The sequence below is a fragment of the Schistocerca nitens genome, chromosome 1 (genome assembly GCF_023898315.1).
Source record: "Schistocerca nitens isolate TAMUIC-IGC-003100 chromosome 1, iqSchNite1.1, whole genome shotgun sequence".
NCBI classification, from domain to species: Eukaryota; Metazoa; Arthropoda; class Insecta; order Orthoptera; family Acrididae; genus Schistocerca; species Schistocerca nitens.
In genome coordinates this window covers 1,038,025,248-1,038,045,910 of record NC_064614.1, presented here as the reverse complement: position 1 = coordinate 1,038,045,910, position 20,663 = coordinate 1,038,025,248, and positions in this window count along the sequence as shown.

Below are 20,663 nucleotides of genomic sequence, written 5' to 3'. Positions count from 1 at the left end.
CATGCATGCCACAACTGTTTTACTGTACAACAATGAAAAAACTACAACTACAATGGAAATTCTCTACAATTACGCGCTAGCAATAAACAAAATCTACACTAATTACACAAACTACAAGAAAAAAATCAGAAGATTCCAGTGAGGTATCCTCGGCTAAGGGTCGACATATGAAACTTCCCCTTTTGAACAATATACACGACTGTCCTTAACCTGACACACAATATTTATAGCGCAACGCAATCTGACTTTCCACACACAATATTTTGTTAACGCAACGCAATCTGACTTTCAAAATTCTCTATAAGAGAATGGCCCTGACTAACATTAACCTGTACTTTTCAGAAATCACTTACCTCACAAAAATCTTGGTTACTCCCACTACTGCAATACAGCAAGCGCCACTACTGCCAGCTAAATAAAAGATTCAAACTATGGAAGGCACTAACTACTGATAGGGATAGTTAGCAAATGAAAGATATTAATAGAGAACAAACAATGTATTTACCTTGATATCATGACAAATTACAAAACTCCGCCATCTCTCTCCCCACATCCACCACTGCTGGCGGCTCACCTCCAACTGCCCAACGCTACGCGCTGTTCACAGCCAGCTGCCTAACACTACAATGGTTGAGTATTACAACAATGCAAAGCAGCCACAGACTGCACACGGCACAGCCGGTGATTTTCATACTGAGGTGGCGTTACCAATAAAAAAACCTAAACAGCCTACTTACAATGTCTCCACGCTCGTCCAGTTCTTGCGAGGATCTTTTAACGCTGCATAACTACTTCAGTGTACCTCCATTTTAAACTGATTACTGTAGACGAACTTTGGTTTCTCTCTGCAGGTTTTAGTCCCACAGTGCCCGCCTGCTTAGCTGAGTGGTAACGTGCTCGCCTACAATGCAGTGGGCACAGGTTCGATTCCCAGCCAGGTTGGAGATTACTCCGTTCATGGACTGGGTGTTGTGTTGTCCTCATCATTATTTCATGTTCATCGCCGGCTCTCAAGTCGCCCAGTGTTGCGTCGACTGAAATAAGACTTTCACTCGGCAGTTGAACTTTCTCGGATGGGCTTTCCTGGCCAACAATGCCACACAATCATTTCATTTCACTCCCACTGTTTGCGTCATTACTAAACTGACGATACCTTGATGCCTCAGTATATGTCCCATCAACTGATCCCTGTGTCCTACCAACTTATTCTCTCCTTTTTTTGGTAAAGACGCGACTTAAATTTCTTTTCTCTTCAGTTCCATACTGAGAAGTGGCACGCCTCTCTCTCACTTTAACTACACTGTTGGTCAGATTAATATTTATATTTTAGGTCATGATCTCCATGTTCCCCAGTACTACATTTGGTAGGTGTGGTTTATGATTTTTTAACATCAGGAAATTGTGTGTTGAATGTTAATATAAGTGTACGTGTAGCATATAGAGAACTTGTACCCGAAAGGCCATAGTGGAGGCGACGAAGAATAGGTAGACAGTTGGATTGCGGGCCATAAATGTTGTGTCCAGCCACCTGACTGTGTGAGCGATTCGGGAAGCAGCGCTCTGTGAGAGGGACTTGGGGCAGTGGCACTCCATTCTTCCCATTTAGGGTTGGAGCAGGAGGTTCCCAGTTTGCAAAACGTTTTACATGGACCGGGCGACAGACCATCACGAAGGTGGCCTGTTGGCGGAAAGTGGGCGGAGGAAGCCACTTAAGAGGGACTGCTGTTATCAGAGCTTTTGTGCAAATGGTGGGATGGTCATCAAACTATTCTGATATTAGAAGCCGGGATGCAAATGTTTGGTGGAAGCAAAACTGTAGCTCTCCTGATGCCAGATTCTTTTAGCGAGCGTCAAAACTCGTATTTCATGGGCATGAATGTCTGGGAAGCTTAAGAGCCTTCTTTCGGAAACTGGAAATTCTCAACCTGGTAGATGATTTTTGCCGGAACATGAGCATGCTTATCGTGAGAACACCATCTCCCTAGTCTAAAATCTTTTTTTTTTCAGATAAGAGAGATTTTAAGTCGCTGATTGGCTCCTCTAAGGACATGCAAAGCAGAGGCTTACTCCCCCCCGCCCCCCCCCCCCCCCCCCAGAATGGGAACCCCAGCGCTGTGTCTGGATTGGCTCCTAGGCCAGCAGATCAGTCAAGAGGGAAGAGTCAATGAATATGAATAGTGGATACTTCAATTGGTTTGTGCAACGTGGAAGCGGTTTTTTTTCTGCTGATTTGCATCCTGTACTGAGGCTTCTTCACCTTCTGGTCCTCCCGTGGTGGAGAACTCAGATCTTTCCCTGGTGGGTGAGACTTGGGGTCTGCGACTTGTGGTGGACTAAGAGCCAGTAGCAGTTTCCAAATGAGTCGATAGTGGAACTACATATCATCTCGGACATATCGTTTGTCATGAAGGTGAACTTATTCGTCCTGAGTCGGCCACCTGACATTTGACAGTTCCAGCACGCGGCCGGCCAGTGTGGTCGAGCGGTTCTAGGCGCTTCAGTCTGGAACCGCGAGACCGCTACCGTCGCAGGTTCGAATCCTGCCTCGGGCATAGATGTGTGTGATGTTCTTAGGTTAGTTAGGTTTAAGTAGTTCTATGTTCTAGGGGACTGATGACCTCAGATATTGTCCCCTAGTGCTCAGAGCCATTTGAACCATTCCAGCACGCGCCGTCGTGCCTGTGAGTCGAAATGGTTTGGCCAGACCAAAGAACAGGTGCACATCACACTGAAATTTACCGGGATTTCAGAGCTCTAATAGGTAATTTCACCGCGTTCTAATAATCAAAATGCCAGTCTGCGTCGTTTGCAAGTTTTCGTGGACGCGCCAGAACATTACAGTTGCCGCAGAGCGCCGTTCATCGCCCACAGCGCGCCGCTTACTGCTGCCGACTGAATGAAAGTGAAAGGCTAAAGTATTGCTGCACCTGCATAGAGTGTTAAATGATATCTACGGCTCCTTGTTCACCTTGAACCATAGTTTCTGGTGCATTTGGTCGTAGTCGATTCCATTTGAACAGAAATGGGCCTCACAGTGGATTCATGTAAACAAAGTCAGATTGGATTGTAAGACGGATTAATGCAGAGGAGAATTTGTATAGTTTCCACCCAAATAAATGCTTTGCCAATCAAACACCATCCCTTTTCTGATTTATGTTTGTAACTTTTTTGTAATATTCATCAGCTCGATTGTAATTGTAAAAGGATGAATTATTTTTGTAATTTTTTTTGTGAGTTTAAATACACCACTGTACTCATTCATACTCATCCAGCCATTCATCGTTTTTATTTTGTTGAGGTGATACGTGGATACACCATCAATTCAAAACTCAATCGTATTAGATTAATCAGTTTGATGATTAATTTCAGTTCTGAAAATGACCGCAAACATTGGCAACCAAAGTGCCGCAAGCAAATTCACTAATTTCATATATAAAAATTAAGGGCGTAGCTCACAATTTGAAGATTCTTGAGAAGAAAATACTTTTCGTTATGTAAAGATAATAACATTTAGCATTACTTGGACATATATTTATGATTAAAGTAAGCGACCGCTTGCAATACCTTCAGCAAAGACTTTCTAACTTTTAAATTTATTTTCAATGTGTCAGCATGGCTTTCATTCAGTATTCTGGCGGTAAGGGTGATTATTAATGCACCAGCATTTCATATCTTCAGTGTCTTATTTTGGGCTACACAAACCTGTGCAACGTAAATCTCTTAAATATGTTACCTACACAAATGAATACCCAAAATTTCATTACCCTACAGTAATAATTTTTTTGGTACTGTGATTTTTGTTCCGTTAGTTGTTCTGTGAGTGTTTAATTAAAATACACATATTTGAGTCCGTGGTGTACATTTATTGCAGCAGAGTTGTGATACCTTTTTCCGTCCTTAACCTATCATTCCACCTAGTCTACATCTCTGTTATCGTGCAGGGAAATTCGAATCACGCGTGTAGTAGGAGATGAATTCGATGCTCTAGGCACAGTCGGCTTGGTGATTAAGGTAGTGTTTGCTCAGTTCCAAGTCACGTAGCTGAGAAAGGGATTTCAGCGTTTTACAAATTTTAGGGTCAGTCTGTTCGTACTATTATACGGAACTCAAAATGATGGGCTCCGAGATCGGAGTCTAATACTTTTTCCATTCTTTCAGATCTGGAAAAATGACCACGGTGTGAAAAAATCATGGAGAGCTCGTAAGGAAGTTTACAGAGGGTTGTTTTCTACTTGACTATTCGCGATGTTAAAGGAAAAGGGGAGTGGTGGTGGTGGGGGGGGGGGAGAGAGAATTACAATGCGACAGAAATATTCTCTGACATGCGTAGTATCGTGGTATATACTGCCTGACAAAAGTGTGTAGCAGCCAGAGTACATGGTCGTATGTGAATGTAACTTCGTAGACGTAAGAGATTAAAGTTGCAATTCTCTTTGACAGGTAGAATGGCCACCAGAGTGCATTAGCGTATCAGTACATAAGGTGCGAGAACAGCGACGAATGTTGAGTGATCACTGCGAAGAACACAAAAATGATGTGCACTCGACTGATATAGAGCGTTATCAGTGTCTGACAGAGATCGAAAGGGGTCCCATCGTGGGTCTTCATTTGGACGAATTGCAGAGACGTGCAATATCCAGGTTTGTGGGTCATTAGGATATGAGAGTAGCGCGATGTTGGACTGTAATGGAAGGTGAGGTGACACGTGCTCGTCGTCAAGGTCGTGGTCGGCCACGTCTGGACACCACAATGGAGGATCGCCGTATTGTGCGCCTTCCATCCGAGAACACGCGTGTGTTCCCGTTAACACGACAACACAAGCGCCTGTGGTGCCTTCACCGGTAAACGTGGGCTGTCGGCGAATGGCGACACACTGCTTTCATTGATAAACCGTGGTTCTGCGCTACCTCGGATGACCGTCGTCTGAAAGTATAACAGTAACCTCGAGGGATGTCCCGCTCTTCCAATGTTCTGGAGAGGCACAGTTATGTGATTCCTAGCATCACGATGTGGACAAGTATTAGATATTACGAAGGCCAGTTCTTTTTTTTTTTCAACGTCCAATGAATGGCGAAATGGAAACCACAGTGAAAAACAAGAATGTTTTTTTTTTGTAACATTTAGTTTCACCTTCCAGCTGCTTCTCTACATAGTCGTCACTGCGACTTAGACATTTGTCATAGCGTGGTACCAACTGTCCCATACTCTCATCGTAGAAGGCAGCCACCTGTGCTTTCCGCCATTTCCCCTTGGTCTGCAGCTCGTTGCCTGGGCTAAAGTATAGTCAGGCTGAACGCCTCAGTAAGCATTTCACCCTACTGATCTAGGCATATTTACGTGGTCACTGTACATTCTAAACTGAATAGTACGACGTGACTCGACTGCCGGGCATATCAGAACAACGCACAACACATTTTCGCAAAACTTCATTAGAATTTTGACTGTGGGTTTAATTTCGCAACCGGTTGGAGGCTGACAAAAAAATCGCCCTCGTGCTTCATGTCACACGTGGTGACTGAAGGAACTCTGACGTCACGGATATCGTGCGTCGCCCTGTGTTAGTCTGATACCACAGTACCGTGTGCAAGGATACAGATATTGATCCTGTACTTGACGGATCGAATCTGCCCTTACGTTTCTTTACTGTAGCGCAGCGGAGTCGCTGACAGGGATACCCGATAGTCCTAGAAGGGATAGACTGACGTCTGGAGATCGTTTGGCGAAGCAGCTATCAGTCGCGCCAGAGCCATCACGCGAGTAGGATGGATGCGTTTGAGAAAAGCGATCGTCGTTAAAATAATAATTTCGAAGCTTAGTATTGAATTCGTATCGGGGGGAATATTATATCATTGAAAGGCTGTCGTACGGTAAGGAATCGGCAATGGTGAAAACATATAAGCTCGTGATAGATAAGTGACAATAACTGTAGTTTGAGTGCGATCAGAAGAAGCAGGGGCGTGATACTTGAATTTAAAATGAAATTTATTAACTGTGTCGTACAAAAGTGTTCACATGTTGCAAGCTCTGCATTATTATTTGAATATTTTGGAAGGGAGAATAGATAGGACGTGCGTCGTAAGCTCACTGTCAGAAATTTAGTTATCGGTGCATTCTCCTTGGGAGCAAGTTCATTCTCAAAAACTGGTTGCTTAGGGAATGTCCAATGCCTAATTTTCAGCGAGCCAGACTATAGCAAGTAATAATCAAGAATAACATCAGTAAATAGTACGGAATAAAGGCTTCGGCATGGTGTCATTTTTCAAGAGGACAATGCTCGTCAACACATGGTACATCTCTCTATGAATTGTCTCGAGGAAGTCCGTGGTGAGAAAGATTCCCTGATCTGTCTTCGACAGACTCGGCAGTCATGTCCACCCTAGTGCCTAGAACCAAGGATATCAAGGACCATTTACAATAGTTGTGGACCAGATTGCCTTACGAGAGGATGCAGCAACTTTATTACACTTTAACTAATTCAGTGCAGGTATGCATGCAAAAGCATGACAACGTCATACTGGCAAGTTGGCTCATACAGCCAAGATCTTTGTAAACATGACTTGGTTTTTTAATCGTTGAAGTAACATCACATACTCCTCTCAACCCGTGAAGTTTCATTTCGTTTCCTACTCCCGTTCTGGGTGCGACATTTTTTATCCGTATGACAGTATAGAGTTAAAGCGTCCCACGTTTTGCTTTGTCGTATGGCCATACGCTAATTCGAGACCCCTCAGGGCACTCGGGGTGACGCAGGAGGAAGGCGCCGGTCGGAACTTGGCGGCCGCAGCCTGCCACGGATCTGCGGATGCGGCAGCTGGCGACCCGGACCTTTTGTTCCGTGGCGTGACGCGCGCACCTGCCCGGAGACGAGACGGGCGGCCGCGCGCCCAGGCACTTAGCATAATTTTGCATCGCCAAATCCGGCCCGATGCTCCGAGCCAAAAAGTAACCGTCTTTTAAACCGCTCCCGAAACCTTTAATTCGAGACACGCTTTTAACACGACACGGCGCCGGTGCGCGAGGCCAGCCAGTTAATCAGAGCCGCAAACGAGCGCACGGACAGACGCCGGCCGCCGCCTGATGCACGCCACGCAGACGCATTTATTACGCGGACGCCGGCAGCGCGCCAGGTTCAAGGCCTCTCCGGCGCTCGCCACAGTAACTGCTGCCGCTCGCCGCACATCGCGGCCGTAGCGCCGCGTAGAGAAATTAATACGGTACGTAGCTGGATCGTTGTCCAAATGTGTCCGAAGAGCCTTGCTGTTTCTAAACTTACTGGCGCATTAAAACTGTATGCAGGACCGGGACTCGAACCCAGAACCTGGCCTGTGGCGGGCGGTAGTCTTAACTACGAGGGCTATTCGGAAAGTAAGGTCCGATAGGTTGCGAAATGGACACCACGGTAAAAATCAAAAATGTTTTATTTGCAACAGTTAGATACACCTTGCAGCTGCTTATCTCCATAGTCGCCGATCCGACTTAGACGTGTATCGTAGCGTTGTACCAACTTTCCAATACCCTCGCTATAGAAGGCAGCCGCCAGTGCTTTCCGCCAATTCTCTACGCTGGCCTACGGCTCGTTGTCTTGTGCCAAAATCTTGTCTTCATAGCCAGCGGTTCGTGTGAGCAGAGATGAAACTCAGAGGGAGACAATTACGGGCTGTATTGTGGGTAACCAAACATTTCCAATTGAAACGATGCAGGAGCATCTTCATTGCCCCTGCAGAATGAGGCTGAGAATTGTCTTGAAGAAGAAACAGCACGACAGTTATGTAATGCTAGCCGCATAGCTTCAGGCGAAATTTCTCATCAGGCCCTCGTACTTGGCGGCAGACACTATTTTCTAGACATCTTTACGCACTCACTGCGAGCTCAGAAATGAGAAGAGCGACGTGATGCTAACTGGGGTTATACTAGAGACACTACCCAACACATCTGTGCAAAGCTTTATCGGATTTTCATAGTCGTTTCCATTTCGCGACCGATCGGACCTTACTTTCCGAATAGCCCTCGTACTAGGCTAGCTGTCCGCTCTCACAACTTCCGCCTGCAGCTCGCTTCCTCGTCTACAGTTGTGTGCTCTTCCGATTTCTGGATCTGTTAAATACACATATGGGGAAAAAAATCTTAACATCGAAAAATACGAGGCTGGTTTGAAACGTTCTCGGAACGGAATACAAAAAAAGTACTTAGATCACTGAAACTTTTTTTTATTTCTCAAGGTAGTCTCCTTGCAGATTAATGTACTCTGTCCAACGATGTTCCAGTGCCTTGAACCCATCTCGAAAATGGATTTCCTCCAGGCCTGCAAAATACACTACTGGCCATTAAAATTGCTACACCAAGAAGAAATGCAGATGATAAACGGGTATTCATTGGACAAATATATTATACTAGAATTGACATGTGATTACATTTTCACGCAATTTGGGTGCATAGATCCTGACAAATCAGTCCCCAGAACAACTACCTCTGGCCGCAATAAAGGCCTTGATACGGCTGGGCATTGAGTCAAACAGAACGTGGATGGCGTGTACACGCACAGCTGCCCATGCAGCTTCAACACGATACCACAGTTCATCAAGAGTAGTGACTGGCGTATTGTGACGAGCAAGTTGCTCGGCCACCATTGACCAGACGTTTTCGATTGGTGAGTGATCTGGAGAATGTGCTGGCCAGGACAGCTGTCGAACATTTTCTGTATCCAGAAGGGCCCGTACAGGGCCTGCAACATGCGGTCGTGCATTATCGTGCTGAAATGTAGGGTTTCGCAGGGATCGAATGAAATATAATGTCCACTGTTCAAAGTGCCGTCAATGCGAACAAGAGGTGACCGAGACGTGTAACCAACGGCACCCCATACCATCACGCCGGGTGATACGCCAGTATGGCGATGACGAATACACGCTTCCAATATGCGTTCATTGCGATGTCGCCGAACACGGATGCGGCCATCATGATGCTGTAAACAGAACCTGGATTCATCCGAAAAAAATGACGTTTTGCCATTCGTGCACCCAGGTTCGTCGTAGAGTACACCATCGCAGGCGCTCCTGTCTGTGATGCAGCGTCAAGGGTAATCGCAGCCACTGTCTCCGTGCTGATAGTCCATGCTGCTGCAAATGTCGTCGAACTGTGCGTGCAGATGGTTGTTGTCTTGCAAACGTCCCCATCTGATGACTCAGGGATCGAGACGTGGCTGCACGATCCATTGCAGCCATGCGGATAAGATGCCTTTCATCTCGACTGCTAGTGATACGAGGCCGTTGGGATCCAGGACGTCGTTCCGTATGACCCTCCTGATCCCACCGATTCCATATTCTGCTAACAGTCAGTGGATCTCGACCAACGCGAGCAGCAATGTCGCGATACGGTAAACCGCAATCGCGATAGGCTACACTCCGACCTTTATCAAAGTCGGAAACTTGATGGTACGCATTTCTCCTCCTTACACGAGGCATCGCAACAACGTTTCACCAGGCAACGCCGGTCAACTGGTGTTTGTGTATGAGAAATCGGTCGGAAACTTTCCTCATGTCAGCACGTTGTAGCTGTTGCCACCGGCGCCAACCTTGTGTGAATGCTCGGAGAAGGTAATCATTTGCATATCACAGCATCGTCTTTCTGTCGGTTAAATTTTGCGTCTGTAGCACGTCATATTCGTTGTGAAGCAATTTTAATGGCCAGTAGTGTAGTTGTCAACTCCGGCTATTAATTCTTCATTTGATGTGAATCTTCGTCCACCAAGAAAAATTTGCAGGTTTGGGACGAGATGTAAGTCTGACGGAGCCATATCAGGTGAATAAGGTGGGTGTGTCAACAACTCATACCTTAGTTCATGTAATTTTGGCATGGCGACGGCATATGTGTGCGGGCGCGCTTCAAGAGTCGCGGCACCCATCTTGCAGATAACTTTTTCATTCCTAATTTTTCATCTAAAATGCGATATACCCTTTCAGATGACATCTGGCAAGCGTGAGCAATTTCACGCACTTTCAATCGGCGAGCCTCCATGACAATTTTGTGCACTTTAGCAATGATTTCTGGAGTAGTGACACATCTTGGCCGACCAGTGCGCGGATCATCTTCTAAGCTCCCCCGACCGAATTTAAATTCATTTGTCCACTTGGAAACAGTTGAATGTGAAGGAGCAGTGTCCCCTAGTATATTCTGGAAATCGGCATGAATGTCCTTTGCTTTCATACCTTTCTCTACGAAGTGCTTAATCACTGCTCGAATCTCGATTTTTTCCATCTTCGCAAATCACTACGCGGGAACAACACCACAGCCACTTCACCGCCACAGCTCTCGTCCAAGAGCGCTGACGTGGCACGTGTTTACAGGCAACAGTCCAATGAATATCACGTGAACAACTGATTGCGATAGAGCTGACCTCTCGTGGTGATTCCGATAACTTTTCAAACCACTCTCGTAAATTCGTGAATACATTTATCTACTTGAAATACTTAGGGGATTAACATTGCAAGATAGCGAGTTAAAGTAAGCGCAAGATAGCTTTTGCAAATGTGAAATGCTGATACACTAATAACCACTCTAACCGCCAGAATGTTGAGTTCAAGCATGAAAATGTGCATGTATTATTTGTACAGGTGACGGATGTCAGTTTGTGAGATGCAGTTTGATAGCTGTTGCACTTGGTGGGTCAACACAGACACGATATATACTGCTTGTGGGTGATGCTGGAGATACCGCCCGATGATGTCCCATATCCACTGTAGACAGATCTGGTGATCGAGCAGGCCAAGGCGACTTGTCGACGGTCTGCAGAGCACACCGGGTTACAGCAGCAGAATATGGGCAGTTTGGGAAGCACCCCGTGGAATGCTGCTCATGAATGGAAGCACGACAGGTCAGACTGACGTGCAACTCTGCAGTCAGGGTGTGTGGAATGATCACGAGAGCGCTTCTGCTGTCGTACGGAATCGAACCCCAGATCGTAACTTCAGCTGTAGGTCCAGTGTGTCTAGCATGCAGACAGGTTGGTTGCAGGCTCTCAACTGGCCTCCTATCCAACACATGGTCAACACTGCCGCCTGGGTAGAACCAGCTTTGATTAGAAAACACAACAGAACTCTACCCTGCTTTCCAATAAACTCTGGCTCGACACCACGGAAATCGCACATGGTGGTGGTTTGGGGTCGTGGAATGCATGCTATGGGCATCTGCCTCGGAGCTCTCCTTTAAATGACCGAATAGTTCGCTGTGTCACGTTGGTGTCAACTGCTGCTCAAATTGCTGCTGCTGTACGATGCGCCAGGGCAGTACAGGGAATACGATGGTCTCTCCTCGGTAGCGCCACGTGGCCGTCCAGAGCCCAGCGTCCAGCATCACTATCTTCTCTGGTTTCGGCTCTTAAGGAAGAATGGGCTGCGATTCTCTCACAGATATTGAAACACCTCGTCGAAAGTATCCCCAACACAAGCCGTCAAAAAGGCACTAAGTGGGCACATCCGCATTAATGTTCCCTAATAAATGTCCGGATACTTTCGATCAGGTAGTATATTAGAATACACAAATTAAATTTTTACAGTACGTTTAGGTGAAAATGTTAACGCAGGTAGGGATACTGTTCAGCTAAAAATAATCAAATACACTCATGCTGACAAATTAAGGATAATGCTGATACATGGTGAAACAACGCTCTGGTGGGCGGTTTGCGGGTTTAAATCACCTAGGGATACGACCATGCGGTGCATTTGATCTGCGATCGTCGCACGGTGGCGCTGGCAGCAGTCCACATACGCAGAGGTGTGTTGGTGCATGTGAGAGTACGGTGCAGCGAGTAAGTGTGCAGACATTTTCAGACGTGATAATGGTGACTATGTGTTGAAAATGGCTCAAAGAACACATACTAATTAAGTTATGAGGGGTAGAATACTAGGGCGACTGGAGGCTGGTCAAACACAGCAGGTCGTAGCACGGTCCTTCCGTGTGCCACAAAGTGTGATCTCCAGATTATGGCAACGATTCTAGCAGACAGGAAACGTGTCCAGCGCTGCAGTACGGGACGTCAACAGTGTACAACACCACAAGAAGACCGGTATCTCACCATCAGTGCCCGCAGACGGCCACGGAATACTGCAGGTACCCTTTCTCGGGTCCTTACGGCAGCCACTGGAACAGTTGTCTCCAGACACACAGTCTACAAACAGACCTCGTTTATACGCCCAGAGACCTGCAAGGTACATTCCACTGACCCCTGGTCATAGGAGAGCCCGTATAGTCTCGTGTCAAGAACACAGTACATGGTCATTGGAACAGTGGTCCCAGATAATGTTCAGCGACGAGTCCAGGTATAGTCTGAACAGTGATTCTCGCCGGGTTTTCATCTGGCGTGAACCAGGAACCAGATACCAACCCCTTAATGTCCTTGAAAGGGACCTTTATGAGGGTCATGGCTTGATAGTCTCGGGTGGGATTATGATTGGTGCACGTACACCCCTGCATATCGTTGACAGAGGAACTGTAACAGGTCAGGTGTATCGGGACGTCATTTTGCATCAGTACGTCTGCCTTTTCAGGGATGCAGTGGGTCCCACCGTCGTCCTGATGGATGATAAGGCACCGAGCTGCCATCGTGGAGGAGTACCATGAAACAGAAGATATCAGGGAATGGAGTGGCCTGTCTGTTCTCCAGACCTAAACCCCATCGAGTACGTCTGGGATGCTCTCGGTCGACGTATCGCTGCACGTCTTCAAATTCCTAGGACACTTCAGGAACTCCGACAGGCACTGGTGCAAGAATGGGATGCTATACCCCACCAGCTGCTCGACCACCTGCCAACCCGTTTTGCGGGCTGTGTACGTGTGAATGGTGATCATATCCCACATTGATGTCGAGGTACATGCACAGGAAACAGTGGCGTTTTGTAGCACATGTGTTTCGGGACGGTCTTCTCAACTTATCACCAATACCGTGGACTTACAGATCTGTGTCGTGTGTGTTTCCTATGTGGTTATGCTATTAGCGCCAGTTTTGTGTAGTGCCACGTTGTGTTGGACAACATTCTGTAATTATTCTTAATTTATGAGCATGAGTGTAGATAGCTGCCCGGGGAAGCCGCACGTTCTAGGGCGTCTTGCCACGGTTCTGCGGCTCCCCCCGTCGGAGGTTCGAGTCCTCCCTAGGGCAAGGTGTGTGTGTTGTCCTTAGCGTAAGCTAGTTTAAGTTAGATTAAGCACTATGAAAGCCAAGGGACCGATGACCTCAGCAGTTTGGTCCCATAGGAACTTACCCCAAATTTCGAAAAAAATTTCAAACAGCTAGCCGTTTACGAGGACTATTTTGGAAGTTGTTTTCGATTATCGTGTCATCCAGCCAGAGGGCTGCCGCATGTGGAAGATTTGACGTCAACCAGAAAGTAGCGCTGCGTGGAGTGCAGGGCTTTAAACACAAGCCATGCCGGCGCTATGGCGACGCACACAGCGTAGTATAGCGCAGACTGCAGGACGCTAAATATAGGCCTTGCAGCAGCTTTGAGGGCGTACAGCGCAGTATAACGAGGTATGCCGGCCGTCTGCGCTCGAGTGCGGCACTCGTCACTCGACGGCCGTGTGCGTGACGTACACGTGCGTGTGAGATGGCGCACGCGCTGCAAGTGTGGGTGGCTCGTGTGCCAACGCACACGCTGCTTCACAGGCTGCGTTGAAGGCAAGGAGGAAGCTCAAATACTGTCGCGTATAGCTGCCACAACATTTCGAGACTACTCGTTACCGGGTTTGCACGTCGTCGGCTAGCAGCTGCGGAAACAAGCAACTGCACATCGTCACCTCCTTTGCGTGTAGTTTGTGGTGTAAAAAAGGGACGAGACAGCCCTTGGTACTAGTAAAATTCGCTTCGTTACTAAGACGCCACGTGCCTTTCGTTCTGAAGGATACTGAGATGTTCATTTTCTAGCAGTGACGTCACTTGGGGAAACCATCATTATCATCATCCACAGCTGGATATAGGACTCAATCAGACGACTCCATACATTAAGAACTTCAACATTTCGCATCCAAATTTGTCAAATGTTCAAATTGGTGTGAATCCCTATGGGGCCAAACTGCTGAGGTCATCGGTCCCTAGACTTACACACTACTTAAACTTACTTATGCTAAGAACACCACACACACGCATGCCCGAGGGAGGACTCGAACCTCTGGCGGGAGGAGCCGCGCAATCCGTGACATGGCACCTCAAACCACTCGGCCAATCCGAGCGGCCCAAATTTGTCCTCTATGGTTCAATAACTTACCAATCCATCATCTTCATCTGCATCTACATCTACTTGCATACTCCGCAAGCCGCCGTACAAGCATGGTAGAGGGTACCGTGTATCACTGTTATTCATTTACGGAAAGTAAAAAAACGAATCCCACTAGCAAATGGAGCGAGGGAAGATGGACAGTGTATATGCTTCCGTACGAGCCATGTTTCCCCTTTTATTATCTTCGCGATCCTTAACCGAGTTCCATATTGGTGACAGTTGGATCGTTCTGTATTCTGTCGTGAATGCCAGTTCTCTAAACTTCCTCAATACTATTTCGCGAAAACAACGTCTTCTTCCCTACAATGATTCCCACTCGATTTCATGGACTCTACCACTAATAAATCTTGCAGCGTGCCTTTGAATTGCTTCGATGTGTTCATTTGATCCGACATGGTGGGGTTTTCAAACAGTCCAACATTACACAGGAACGGGTCGCACAAGTATTTTATATGCAGTCTTCTCTTTAAATAAGCTACACTTTCCTAGAATCCTCCCGGTAAATCGAAGTCGACAAGTTGCCTTCCCTACGAACTACCCTACATGCGTGGTCGAGTAGCACACTACTCATTTTTTTTTTTGTCATCAGTCTACTGACTGGTTTGATGCGGCCCGCCACGAATTCCTTTCCTGTGCTAACCTCTTCATCTCAGAGTAGCACTTGTAACCTACGTCCTCAATTATTTGCTTCACGTATTCCAATCTCTGTCTTCCTTTACAGTTTTTGCCCTCTACAGCTCCCTCTAGTACCATGGAAGTCATTCCCTTAGGTCTTAGCAGATGTCCTATCATCCTGTCCCTTCCCCTTATCAGTGTTTTCCACATATTCCTTTCCTCTCCGATTCTGCATAGAACCTCCTCATTCCTTACCTTATCAGTCCACCTAATTTTCAACATTCGTCTATAGCAGCACATCTCAAACGCTTCGATTCTCTTCTGTTCCGGTTTTCCCACAGTCCATGTTTCACTACCATACAATGCTGTACTCCAGACGTACATCCTCAGAAATTTCTTACTCAAATTAAGGCCGGTATTTGAAACTAGTAGACTTATCTTGGCCAGAAATGCCTTTTTTGCCATAGCGAGTCTGCTTTTGATGTCCTCCTTGCTCCGTCCGTCATTGGTTATTTTACTGCCTAGGTAACAGAATTCCTTAACTTCATTGACTTCGTGACCATCAATCCTGATCTTAAGTTTCTCGCTGTTCTCATTTCTACTACTTCTCATTACCTTCGTCTTTCTTCGATTTATTCGCAATTCATACTCTGTACTCATTAGACTGTGCATTCCGTTCAGCAGATCATTTAATTCTTCTTCACTTTCACTCAGGATAGCAATGTCATCAGCGAATCGTATCATTGATATCCTTTCACCTTGTATTTTAATTCCACTCCTGAACCTTTCTTTTATTTCCATCATTGCTTCCTCGATGTACAGATTGAAGAGTAGGGGCGAAAGGCTACAGCCTTGTCTTACACCCTTCTTAATACAAGCACTTCGTTCTTGATCGTCCACTCTTATTATTCCCTCTTGGTTGTTGTACATATTGTACGAGGGGCGTTCAGAAAGTAAGCTCCGATCGGTCGCGAAATGGAAACGACTATGAAAATCCGATAAAGCTTTGCACAGATGTGTTGGGTAGTGTCTCTAGTATAACCCCAGTTAGCATCACGTCGCTCTTCTCATTTCTGAGCTCGCAGTGAGTGCGTAAATATGTCTAGAAAATAGTGTCTGCCGCCAAGTACGAGGGCCTGGTGAGAAATTTCGCCTGAAGCTATGCAGCTAACATTACATAACTGTCGTGCTGTTTCTTCTTCAAGACAATTCTCAGCCGCATTCTGCAGGGGCAATGAAGATGCTCCTGCATCGTTTTCAAATGGAAATGTGAGATTACCCACAATACAGTCCGCAATTGTCTCCCCCTGAGTTTCATCTCTGGTCACATGAACCGCTGTCTTTGAAGACAACATTTTGACACAGACAACGAGGTGCAGGCCAGCGTGGAGAATTGGCGGAAAGCACTGGCGGCTGCCTTCTATGATGAGGCTATTGAAAAGTTGGTACAACGCTATGACAAAAGTCTAAGTCAGAACGGCGACTACGTAGAGAAGTAGCTGAAAGGTGTAGCTAATTGTTACAAGTAAAACATTTCTGATGTTCACTGTGGTTTCAATTTGGCAATCAATCGGAACTTACTTTCTGAACAGGCCTCGTATATGACCCGTCTCTCCCTATAGCTTACCCCTACTTTTTTCAGAATCTCGAACAGCTTGCACAATTTTATATTGTCGAACGCTTTCTCCAGGTCGACAAATCCTATGAAAGTGTCCTAATTTTTCTTTAGTCTTGCTTCCATTATTAGCCGTAAGGTCAGAATTGCCTCTCTCGTCCCTTTACTTTTCCTAAAGCCAAACTGATCGTCACCTAGCGCATTCTCAATTTTCTTTTCCATTCTTCTGTATATTATTCTTGTAAGCAGCTTCGATGCATGTGCTTTTAAGCTGATTGTGCGATAATTCTCGCACTTGTCAGCTCTTGCCGTCTTCGGAATTGTGTGGATGATGCTTTTCCGAAAGTCAGATGGTATGTCGCCAGACACTACTCATACTGTAATCGAAAAACACAGAATCGTTTTACCTATTCACCTGCATTACGTACATTTTCCACGTTTAGAGCAACCTGCCATTCATTGCACCAAATAAAAATTGTCCAAGTCACCCTGTATCATCCTAAAGTCACTACAGCGTCATTAGCAAACAATTAATGTTCGCCCTATCCGTCACGAAATTTATGTTTGTAGATTACTACCGCACTTCCCTAGGGCACTCCTACGGATATCTTTGTCTCTGATGAATTCTTAAAAAATTTTCGAGCCAATTAGATACCTGAGAATCTATTGCGTATGCTAGCACCTTCGTTGTCTCCAGTGTAGTACTGTGTCAAAAACGTTTTTCAGAAATGTGGAAATGTATAATTGCTTGCCGGCCGCTGTGGCCAAGAGGTTCTAGGCGCTTCAGTCCGGAACCGCGCTGCTGATACGGTCGCAGGTTCGAATCCTGCCTCGGGCGTGGATGTGTGTGATGTCCTTAGGTTAGTTAGGTTTAAGTAGCTCTAAGTCTAGAGGACTGATGACCTCAGATGCTAAGTCCCATAGTGCTCAGAGCCATTTGAACCATTTGGAATCTGCTTATTGTCTGTTGCCGTGGTTAGCAGGATATCGTGTGAGAAAAGGACAAGTTTAGTTGTGCACAAGCGATGATTTCTGAATCAGATTCGTCGATAGAAGCTTTTCTATATCAAGAAAATTTATTATGTTCGAACAACAAGCTCAAGAATTCTGTAGCAAACGGAAGGACGCTGACCTGTAATTTTTCTGGTCCGTTCTTCTACCCTTCTTATATACCAGAGCCGCCTGCGCTTCTTTCCGGTCGCTTGGGACCTCTGCTGGCTGAGAGTTTCGCGATAAATGCCGTGAGTACTCTCCGTAGAACCTAACTGATGTTCCATCTCGACGCGATATTTACTTGTTTTTAACTCTTCCAACTGCTTTTCAACTTCACTGAAGAGCTTTTCTTTGTCTGAGTTCGTGCGGTAGTCAAGCGATTCTCCTACGTTATTTTTTAAATACAAAATTTAAAGCTTCAGTTTTCCTTTTGCTGTCTTATATTGCCACACCAGACTGGTCTACGAATAACTGAATAGAAGCTTTCGACCCACGTTTTCGCGATTTTACCTAGGACCGGAGTGTTCTTGTATTCTTGAAAAGATATTTCGCTAATGTACAACGGTGGAAGTTGTAGGTTTTTCTCACCGATCTTTTTATAGATACACGAATTTTACAAACTTTTGTTCGTCGACATTTCTGTATCCTTTTTCGAACCGAGAGTGTAATAATCTCTCTTTCTTCAACATTTTACGAATTTTGTTGTTAAACAACAGCAGGTTTTTTTCATCCTTAATTCTATTACTCGAGACGTAATCCTTCAGAGGGCAATATACAACCAGTTTAAACCGTGCCCATGATGTCTCTCCGTACATCACACTGAATCTAAATTATCTAAGTAGATTGCTAAAAACTGATCTTTCCAATATAAAAATTCTCCTAGCCTTCTGCCTGGCTTTATTAACTTTAGTAACCATCGTGGCTATGATACCATGATCGATAATGCTCGTCTATCTATTGACACTGTCGACAAGTTCAGTCAGTATTTACACTGCGTCTTGATTGTCGAATTCATAGCTGAAGACATTTTTCAGAGAAAGAGTTCATAACTCAACAAGATTGTTTGACCGAATGACCTGCAATGAATCCACAGACGCCACAATCGAGTCGCATAGTAGGTAGAATGGAGTCGCCTCCACCTATTAATGCGCTTTTGTATACTACTTTGTACACAACGACAAGGAGAGGTGGGCTACAAAATGGTGCAGCAGGAATCATCGTAGGGAAAATGGACAGGAACAGCAACAGAAGTTTTGCCTATCTTGTAGCTTTCTGCATGTGTTGCAAAGAAACTTTACAAAAGAATAAACAAAAATAAAGCCCAACTATTACAAGAAGTAAAAGAGCATCGTGCAGTGTGAGGGTCTCGCTACTAATGCACGAACGAACTGTCGAAGACAGCGACTGAAATTGAGCTGTGTAGCTGCCAATGACCATTCTACATCGTCGTGGCAGGTGGCTCTCGTCGTCGGAGCAGCTGAAGGCGCGGCTCAATGGGCGCACATCACTGGATGCGTTTCCGTTGCCAACGGTGAGACGCCGGCGAGAGTCGTATCAATCTACGATATCACACGCATGATCGGGGTGCTTCTATCCTGCTGAGCTGAGGCTTTCTTTGAATAACTCTACAACTGTTATAGCAGAATGGAGCGGCTGGTAGAAGCATTCGATGATTAATGTGAGTGGATTGGTTATTCCTGTCCAGATAACTTTGCGGAGAGACTCAATTTCAACTTCTGTAGACTTAATATTTTTGTCGATTGCAACATACACCCCCATTCGTATGATGTCTAACTGTCTTTAAGGTAAATTTGCCATGTCTTGTTACATATATAAGAAGCTGGGAACGAAGTTTTTCGCGACGGCACTTATATATAAAACATTCTCGGTATTATTGCCGCGTCAGTTCTGGATAAAATCTCTAGCTTTCGACGATTACCTCCATCGTCATCGTCAGGAGCTGACTGTTTTCACTGCTGCTGTGGTAGCCTCTTTATAGCCCGTGGACGGCTTCTGATTGGTCGGCTTATGATTGGTTCCGGCCAGAGTGGCCGGGCGGTTCTAGGTGCTACAGTCTGGAGCCAAGCGACCGCTACGGTCGCAGGTTCGAATCCTGCCTCGGGCATGGATGTGTGTGATGTCCTTAGGTTAGTTAGGTTCAATTAGTTCTAAGTTCTAGGCGACTGATGACCTCAGAAGTTGAAGTTAAGTCGCATAGTGCTCAGAGCCATTTTTATGATTGGTCGGCGATTACGTACTGCTGTCGCAGACGGCGTCACTGTGTGCGCCGGTGGCGCCACCGCATACGATGGAACGTAAACCTTGGAAGGAATGTCTCTGCTGCTTCTCTGCATCAAGCGCTCGTCTCCATGCACAGCTCAGATGGTAAACGCTATCGCGGTTAAAGTTCTTTTGGCGCATTCTTGTTTCAACAGCCTCCTTAATAACAGAATCCCAGTACGTGGAGGCATGGGACAGAATTTTAGTTTCATCAAACGGGCGTCTAGGCCACTCTGTATACCGTAAGCCGATCCATACCGATTTATACCTGAATGCACAGAGTTTCCATCATCCTGCTCAGAAGAGAGCCGTTTTGAACATGTTGGTATGTCGAGTAAAAACTGTTTCTGACGAGGACCACTTAAGGTCCGAGATTAACCATCTGAAGTACGTGTTCAGAAGGAATGGCTATGGTGCACGCGATATAAAGGCAGCGTTCTCCAAAAGAAGGAAACGTGAAAATGCTGCACACTCACAGGATGAAACACCGATTGCGGTTCTTCTTTTTTGTGGCGCGATTTCCAGCAAAATAAGAAGAGTCCTGTGTAGACGCGGTATAAGACTGATTTTTGGTCCTCCTAAGAAAATTAAAGAGATGATGCGCTCTGTTAAGGACAATTTCGGCCTCAGGGTCCCTGGAGTTTATAATATACCCTGTGAGTGTGGAAGCAATTATATAGATCAGACGATTCGTACCGTTTCCGACCGCTGTGCAGAACACCAACGCCACATTAAAAATAGAGAACTAGAGAAATCGGCAATTGCGGAGCACAGCCTCACGAACAAACATAAAATATTGTTCGATGAAACTAAAATTCTGTCCCATGCCTCCACGTATTGGGATTCTGTTATTAAGGAGGCTGTTGAAATAAGAATGAGCCAAAAGAACTTTA